Below are 9,470 nucleotides of genomic sequence, written 5' to 3' on the forward strand. Positions count from 1 at the left end.
TTTAACAAAAGAACAACGTTTGTTCTTTTTTTATCAAAAAAACAACGTTTGTTCTTTTTTTCTCCGGATTCAACAAGATATCCGCGTTTTATATTTATTGCATGTCGTTTGGACACCAGTGCACCAAGAGCACTGTGCACACCCCTGCACCATCATATTTGCGAACTAAAATATCTATCGTAAAAGCTATTATTTTTCCCTTATTAACGAGAAGTATAGTGTAGGTCGTAATTTGGTCAGCCTAAAACTATAGATGGTTTCTTTTACCATCTCCTCCAAAAATAATACTCCTCCGTTTATAATATTGTAGTGATGATATACCCTATTCTTAAAACATTCAATCCTCATACCGTTTCTCTTTCTCATTCTCATCCTCATCCTCATCCTCATCCTCATCCTCATCCCTTCTATCAATTCAATTGGGAAAAAGCTTCTCCTCAATATATATAGATGGTTAGGGATTGCAGATTTGACAATTATTGGACCTGAAGGTGAGGAATTTCTGCGAATTTGATCGGTATGTCTTTCTATCTTTATTTTTGTTTCCTTATGTTGATTATGTCTCTATTTTTCTTTCGAAATTCTGATTTTATTAAAAATTCTATAAGCTTTGGTTCCAATTCCAATTTCGTGTGAATTTCTTTTTAACGCTATATCTTTTTCCTCAATTGTGACTGCCAGTTTCTGAATTTAGGGTTTTTGTTTTGGCTTCTCTGATTTTTATCTTTCTTATAGTTGATGAGAATTTCAATTCAATTAAGGTGAAATTGCAGACTACAGTATCATGTAATGGGGTTAGTTGAGTTAGTATTTTTAGAGTTATAGACGCCTATATTACATGAGATGCAGGATAGTAGGAGTAGTTATATTGTTGCTATTGTTCATCTTTCTTGTCTCTTCTGATGATTAAGGGGAAATCGACCTTTTCCCATGCCTTTTTTTCTAGTAGTATAAGCGGTTGAGCCCGTAAAATTATAGGTTTTGTGGTCACAAGAGATGAGCCTCACTTGCTTAAATTTGAGAGCATGCTGATAAGCTGCTGAGGATGGTGGGGTTGGTATTATAGGGTAAGATAAGAACCGGGATTAGGCTTTTGATGGTAGCATAGAGTTCTGTAATTTGTACCCAATTATTTACAGCCTCTCAGGGAGTTAAGTTTTTCCCTTCCTTATCCCATCATAGACCATGTTTGTGAAAATCTTGAGTTCTGATCTTGTTGGATCGTTCAATAGAAAAGTTGCAGACTTGGTTTTCTAAACAAATGTATCAGATTGTTCACTTTGATTTTGAGATGGGGACTTGGTTTCCTAAACAAAGCACTGGTTGTCTTGCTCGGTTTGATACTTCAATCTAAACATTTTTAGTTTCAAGAATCCTGTTGTTTTCCTTGTGCTGTTATCTATTTAATCTGACAAATTGATGCAAGAATTGGAAACAGTAAACTGGCTTCTTTCCTTTGAAAGTCAACCTTTAAAAAAACAAGAAATATTACCTACCCTTAATTGTTTACGCACATGATCCTAGAAAATTTGGGCAATGTAAGTAAATGATGTTAGCATTGTTGGGTTAGATAATAAAAGGGTATCTGATCAATGATTTATCAAAATATTTTCAGATTAATAATTATACGTTGAATATGATAGTATTCTTAAAAGTTTAGCTAACTGTTGGTTATAAGATTAAGATTTTCATCCTTGAAAGTCAAATAGGATGAAGCCATGGAAAGGGAAGTGATAATAATTTAAACAGGTTGTCAAGCATAATAAAAAAAACTCAGATTCACTACCTTCAAGGCTACTGTCCTGATAGGTAAGTGTGGAGTGTGGACTCATTAACCTTTATTTTTAGCAAGGACTTTTGGCCACTGTATATGCTTAATAAGTCTTTATCTTTATGGTCTTGGCCTCCATTCTTGCTTCCATATTTATCAATGTGGTGTTAAAGGAATTACAAAGTCTATTATACTTATAAAAAGATACATGGTCATCCAAGAGTGACCAATTTACTATAAAATATGACAGTTAACCATCAGAGGGGCAGCAGTGAGTTAAAGAATCATTATGTATGTTTAATCATTTGCCTACTCAACTTTCCAGATTGGTCATTAACTCATTATTATTTCCTATGTGGCATCTTAATCACATATATATATATATATATATCATGTGTGATTGTGTGGTCCAGAATTTCATTTTGATAGATCTCTCTCGGGACCTAGCTAAATATGCAATACTTGATATTAGTTTATAACCTGTCTCAATTCAATTACACTTCAGGTGCAGCTTGAATTCAAATACTCTACAAGTTCCACTTTTGGAATTTGGTACTGCGGACTGGGCTTGGCTCCAGACTTTTGATGTTTTCAGTTGCTGCCTTGGGTGCCTTATTCTCGTGTTCCTTCTAGTTTGCTTCAGGTCAGAGCTCAGACCTCTTGGCCTCTTACTATCTCAAAAGTAATTTGGTTTTCTCTTTTGTGATATGCTTTGATGTTATCTTGTCTGACATTTATGTTGTTTTTTTTCACGGTGCTGCTCATTTTCTTTTATTCCCTTTATAATAATTAATCCCGAACTGTCATTTATTGTTTCAATGAAGAAATGATTTTGTAATATCTGCACTTAAAACACATCCACACGATGATAGTCAAAGAGATCAACTCAGACATAAATCCTGATAACACTTCTACAAAAATATCATTTAACAGCGTTAATTTAACAGCGCTTTTTACCCTTATGCTGTTAAAGATATCAAATATAATATATTACAGCGCTTATAATAAACGCGCTATCATAAATGCTCATATTACAGCGCTTACTCGATATGCCCTGTCATATTTGCAGATGTATAACATCGCTCCAACAACCAACGCTGTCAAATAATATACGAAAAAAAACCTAACACACTCTCAAAACATAAAACAACCGCTTTCTTCCTCCCTCGTTTCTTCCCTGCAAAACCCTTATACTGTCAATACTCTCAAATCTCAATCGATCACAACCGGAGCGGCGAAACCCACGGCGGAGATTTCCTTCACGCAGTGTTTCCCTTCGCCTGGCGGCGCTTCCCTTCTCACGGCAAGATTGAATAATCGAATTGGAAGGTATACTCCATAGAGTTCAATGAATTTTGCTAATTTATGTTTGGGTTGTTTTTAATTTTGCGTTTTAAGTGTGCGATTATAGTTAATTAATTTTCTTGAATTGGTTTTGTTGGGAAGGGGGTTTGAATTCAATTACGATTGTTTTAATTATGGGTTTTAGGTTTTGGTTTTCCTCACTCCCGTCGTTCTTCGCGAATGCCGTCGCATAATTTCCCAGGGCGAGGTCGTTTTCCCTCTCCTCCTTTTTATCTACATTGTTTCTTTGATTCGTTGATAAAAACTAGGGTTTAGGGTTTCAATTTGTTGGGCAAGGGTTTAAATTTTGAAGCCCGAATTTGTAATGAAAACTCTAATTCTAGTCATTTCTTCTTATTTCGTTGCACTAGTCTGAATATACTAATTGATATGCAAGGTTTTGCACCTGAATTGTCAATTAGGTCGTTAGGGGTTAGGAATTGGGATAATTATATCCAAGTTAATTATGGAAGCTCATAAGTAACTTCTCTTATCTATTCATAGTATTCACTTGTCCTGAAACTATCAGCACCACTCCATTAGTGCTCCATCCAAATTTCCAGTGTTGCATAATCAGTCAAAGTTTCTCTTTATGTTTGTCTGGTACACTATTAAGTTCTCTTCATCCCTTCAATGCAGATTTTCTCATACTATTTTTCACAGAGGCTCTCTTCTACTGTGGTGTCGCAATTTTTATTTTCCTTATTCACTCTCTGCGTAGCCCCGCTAAAAGTGTTCCTGTTGCCAGCAGTTGTGGAAAGCTAACCACTCGGATGGGGAGTCGTATATCTTCAGTTGCTATTTTGATGCTTAGACAGCTTAGTCTTATTATTCCAATGGTGACAATGGTTTTGTTTGGCCGTGGACTGGTCCTGCAGCATCAGCTTCTCTAGCTCCTTACTTGGTTGGTATTGTTGTACAGTTTGCATTCGAGCAGTATGCAAAATATACGAAATCACCTTCCTGGGCCGTCATTCTAGTTGTATTTCAGGTGAAGTACTCTAAAATGTTTCCTTTGATTAGTACAAAGTATTGAACTATAGACTAATATTCTTCCCTTAGCTTGCCTTTTTATACCTTTTGTGAGAAATATACTTGATTTGTGTTTGTAATGTATGTGAGCTTATTGATATTAGTTGCACCAGATTATGGTTCGTTTTCCAAAATTTTCCCTTGATTCGTTTTTTGGGAATTGACGATTAGTGCTTTGACATGAAACATGTATATAGACTGCATCAACTAAATCGAGTCGCACAACTGGTAACTGCTCTATCTTTCACAGTTAGAGGAGCTGAGATTAATGCACACAACTTGGCCAATGGCTGCAGCTAAAGAACCTCCCCCAACTCTGGAAACAACAATGTCCTACTTACAAAAATATCTGAGTGAACGACCCAAATGAAGTACGAAGAATGAAACAACCAGTTTACATACAAAGAAAAGGGTTGCAAGAGCTACTTAGTACTCCATGTTTAGACGGATCAGGAAGTTAACTTAGTACATAGTAATTTGAGTTACTTAGTACTCCATGTTTAGACGGATCAGGAAGTTAACTTAGTTATGTTCTTCTAACAAGAGCCTTATAGGCTGGCTTTGCCATGTTGCAGAGGGACTAGTGAGATTCCCCCCCCCCCCCCCCCCCCCCCCCTACACCTACCCCTTATAGTTTCTTCTGTTAGCATAAAGAAGTTACTTTCTTTTTCAAGCTGGCAGTAGCTTCTTTATGCTGACACAAAAGACAACTATAACCCAATAGTAATCAGTGAGGAGGTTCAGATGCAATGGCAGTTCTGCCACAGCAACTATAACCCAAGCTTGCAGTAGCTTCTTCATTTTTCTCACTTATATATTGCACTGTGAAATTTAAAAGAGTAGATTTACACTTTATCTCCCTCGGGCCTCAACAATGATGTTTTATGTTTGTATCGATATTCAAGTGTTGGTTTGTTTTTAAGGGTGAAAAAGTGATACTTTCTTGTTGTAAGTGTAGGTGTGACTCATGTGGGTGGAGACATGTTCAAATTGATTCCTTCTGGTGATGCAATCTTCATGAAGGTACTTCCTCTTCATTGTTTGTTTAGTATACATCCTTACATATTTGCTGCCGTGATTTATAACCTCTTATGCCTAACATTTAATTGATCAGTCTAAATGCATATAAAGATACGGTGATGCATCAGACCTAAAGGACGTAAAATTTAATGGAAAGAACTAAAAATGAACGTAACTAAGAGAAATGGAGCTTCAGTTAGTTAGAAGTTAGTTAGAAAAGGTTGCCTATAATTTACAGCCAGCTCTTATTTATATTTCCTGGTGAAATGCAGGCAGCTCTTGTTGTTTAGTTATGTTTTAAATCTGACTTAATTTTTTGTTTTGACAACGTAACAAACAACAAAAGGGCTAAAGTATTGCGGTTGTAGCTAGGCTATGGGGCTGAATTAATAAAGAACGACGCACTTTCCTACACAAAATATAATCAAAATTAAGAGTAACAGATCGTATTTCCTCTATTATTATGTGTATCTTCTAGGGTGCTTGTGTTGGATCATAAACGGAAGTGATGATATTGATGCAGTCTGTGATGATTTCTATATGCTTGCAAATAACTCAAAATGGACCTAGTTAACCCAAAAGAACCTTCAAAAGACTCTTTATTTATGTTTACAATTACAATAATAAATAATAATATATCTAACTTAATTTAGATAATCGACTGAAATTGACTGATCAAATATCGTTATATGGTAAGAAGAAGGCGTCTATAAGAAGAGTACCTGGTTTTCAGGTGGTTATCTAGAATTTAGTATCTTTTGCCTTTTTCTGTTCAACTCCTATGTTATCTACCTAGTGTTTCGTAATGTTGATTTTGATTTGTGTATAATTGACCCAGTTTTCCCCTGGTGACCCAAGCAAGTTCATGGTTACTATTGCTGATTCCCAGGTCCGGATACTGGGGTTAATGTAATATGTAAATATAAAGGTTGGTTACTCATCTCTGAGTTAATTCTGTTTGAGGCTTCTTCTGAGTCATCTTCACTTAATCAGTATTGAAAGTATAATAGTTTTTTGGTTGCATGTTACAAATCACATTTCCAGGAAGTTTTGCAAATTCAAATTCCCGAAAGTTGTTGAACATTATGCAGTTTTATTTGTACAAAGTTGCTCAGTGAATTTTATTTCTGTCCTAATTTCTGTTATGTTATTTTCTGTTATCAGGTCTTCGAAATGCAAGAAGTCAGATCTCTGCATCATTTACATCAGATGGGAAACACATTATCTCAGCCAGTGAAGACTCTTCTGTTTATGTGTTGGAATCCAATAAATCAGACACATGTCATACAACAATTTCATCTCACTTCAGAAGCAAGAACTCATTGGGTGCGCTATGTTCAACAAATGTATCGTAGATAGATTGCATTGAAGGAATCAAAAATATACTCCGTACAACTCTATTAATTAATGTGTTTTGCATAGTTTAATGTTGTGGTCTGATTTTAGAACATGTTTATGTAATCAGTTATATTATAATGACAATTGCAAAAAAAAAAAAAAATTATTGGAGGTTTGAAATTAATGTTTAACCACTATATTATTCACATGGTGTTATTATGAACCTGGTATAGTTTTGCGGTATCATAAAATGAAATATAAGGCATAACCAAAAAAAATATTTTTAAAAATGATAAAAATCACTTTAACAGCGCTTCTAGGATATCCGCTATTACAAAATAATTTAAAAGTTGGCGGTTAAAGTTTTGACAGCATACCTTTAATAGCGCTTCTAATGTGCTGTAAAATAATAATTTGAATTATCCTAAAGGGACCTTTGACAGCGCTTCTAGCAAGCGCTGTTAAATGTGCCTTTTTCTTTTAACAGCGGAGCGATTAACAGCGCTCTTAGAAGCGCTGTTAAATGCAAAAACAAGCGCTGTTAAATGGTATTTCTGTAGTAGTGTAACATATTTGTTTGTGGGTTTAGTCAAGGAGGTGCCTGCTTACTTATCTCTTCCTTCCTCCGCACAATTGAAATTTGTACCCAAAATTTGACTGTAACTGTTTGGGGAACTTACTCAGTGGGATCAAATTTTGTAGGTTCTTTGCCTTAGCTAGTGTACTCCTTTATCCGAAAACTTTAGGTGGTGGTGCATTTTTCACTTTTCAGTGGTTGGATTCCATTTAAGCATTCCATAATTGAACAATTTCCAGCAGATTCTAAGAAAGTACACTTTATTTCTGCATTTCTAGTATTTGCAGTTCTATAAATTGGCTAGACACTTAGAGTTTATTTTAAGTTAATTTCTTCTTGACCTGCATTATAACGTCCATCCTCTCTTTTCCCACTCTTGCATCTTATTGTTGCTAGAAAAGCTTTGGGCTGATTCTTAGGAGCTAAGTCATTGACGTATCAATAGCCTTTAGTGGATGAACTTGAATCAAAGATAAGAGAATTTAAGGATGTCTTTTGAATGTTCAAGTTCAGGTAATTAACTAGGAAATCACTTCATCGTTCTCCAACTGTATCTTCACAACAGGAATTACAGGATAAATATTGCAGGTTCCTGGTTCACTTTCTGAAAATGTTTACTGTGTGAATTGTTGCAAAAACTTGGGGGATAATAGCAAGCCTGAGTCCAATTCGCCTCCAGAGTTTATATGAATATCATAGATGTAACTTCTTCTTATCCTTTTTTCTTTGTTAAGAGACACAATTGAGATGTTAGCTTGTTGATATGTGCTGTATTGGATATGTTGTTATTGAAAAACTGAAAGTATATGGTCTTTCACTTCAGCAACCTAATAGATTTTCGCAAAACATAACGTCTATTTTGCACATTTCAGTAGTCGCAGTCTTAACTAATTACTATGTTCTAATTGTCCATTATACATTATGTCATTTGGTTTATACAAGGTTCTCTTTAATTTTGGGGTCATTTGGTTTTAAGATTTGAAAGTATTACAGGATAAATCGGTGATCACATGCATATTGAACAATGCTATAACTGAGCGTATCATAGTTGAGGAAACTGTATTAGTGGTGTAGATGGAGCTGTCCTTTAATTATGCATGTATTTATATAAATTCTTTTATTACAAGTTTACAACACAAACCTGCCAGATGGTCTGACGAATTTTTTTTGATACGGGTAGATAAGTGGTGATAATTTTTCTTTACACTCCACGTTGATTTTAGTGATCTGCTGTATCTGTTCAGTTTCAAGAGTCTTCAAATGACTGATATATGCCACGCAAGTGATTAACCGTGTTTCAAGAGTCTACAACTAATAATACTTGGAACAATTGTTCTCATGTTTAGGAGTTATCGGACTTGGCAAGCCAACAACAAAGGATCTCGAAAGTCTCTAAGATGGAAAGAAAGTATAGTAAGATTTAATTAGTTTGATTATTATTTTTATCGTAATTTATTCATATATATGTTATTCTTTAATTTAATGTGTATTATATTTGTATCTTAGTGTTCTCGCGAACCGGAAATGCTTGAATGTGGCTATTACGTCATGAAGTACATGTATCAAATAGTTTTACTTTGATTACAAAGTATTAGTAATGTGGAAGAGGTACGTGTACATGTATTTTTGTTATTATTTTATCGATGTCTCAGTTGTTACTATATATGCGCTAGCTTTTATACATCTAAACTTTACTAATTAATACATTATTTTGTGGAAGTACAGATATTTTCTCCAAACCCGTACACTCAAGAGGAGATCGATGATGTTCGAGAAAAAATGGAGTAGATATTTTATTAGTAGTTGTTTGTAGTCATTTTCTAGTTTTCAGAGATAGAAATTAAACTATAACAAATTGTAGGCTATTTTTTGGAATACAATTATTTACAATTGTTGAACCAACTTTCTTGTTTGAATTAATACAAAAATATATTCGCAATTCTGCAATTCTCAGCTCTATTTATTATTTTTGTGAATTTATTACGTACGTAGAAATAATTTAAATTAGCGAGAACAAAATAAATAAAAAACTAAAAACATAATACACACTTTAGGTGTCGCCTCCTATAATTACATGCGACTCCTTATGGTTAATTAATATTTTTTTTTAAATAATACTTTCGGTGTCGCCTTTTGGTATATTAGGCGACTCAAAATGGGTAAAAACGTTTAAAAAATAATACGGAAAATACTTTTCGTGTCGCCTGTAACATTAAGAGGCGACTCTAAAGGTAATTAGCTTAATAAAAATAATTGTGCAAAACATCTTTCGTGTCGCCTTGTAGTATATTAGGCGACTCGATTATTAACAAATTTAATAAAAATGTCCGAAAAATATTTTTTCGTGTCGCCTATAAACTTTAGAGGCGACTCGTATAATTAAAAAAA

General features: G+C 34.4%; 2 long non-coding RNA genes across 6 annotated transcripts; both read left to right on the forward strand.

Annotated features, from left to right (window-relative positions):
• Positions 1–226: 226 nt before the first annotated feature.
• On the forward strand, positions 227–6,711 carry LOC110792088 (uncharacterized). Of its 5 annotated transcripts, none has more exons than XR_008932820.1 (7): positions 227–517; positions 2,277–2,414; positions 2,841–3,100; positions 3,755–4,106; positions 4,345–5,170; positions 6,006–6,095; positions 6,332–6,711. It is a non-coding gene; the product is annotated as an uncharacterized lncRNA (long non-coding RNA). The 5 variants fall into 5 exon arrangements; XR_002534293.2 differs by having other exon boundaries at positions 233–517; positions 5,106–5,170; XR_002534294.2 differs by having other exon boundaries at positions 233–517; positions 3,867–4,106; positions 5,106–5,170.
• A 1,586-nt stretch (positions 6,712–8,297) lies between these two features.
• Positions 8,298–9,022, forward strand: LOC130459882 (uncharacterized). Its single transcript, XR_008919601.1, has 3 exons — positions 8,298–8,495; positions 8,589–8,690; positions 8,808–9,022. It is a non-coding gene; the product is annotated as an uncharacterized lncRNA (long non-coding RNA).
• Positions 9,023–9,470: the final 448 nt, after the last annotated feature.

The sequence above is a fragment of the Spinacia oleracea genome, chromosome 4, assembly GCF_020520425.1.
Source record: "Spinacia oleracea cultivar Varoflay chromosome 4, BTI_SOV_V1, whole genome shotgun sequence".
In the NCBI taxonomy this organism is placed as follows: domain Eukaryota; kingdom Viridiplantae; phylum Streptophyta; class Magnoliopsida; order Caryophyllales; family Amaranthaceae; genus Spinacia; species Spinacia oleracea.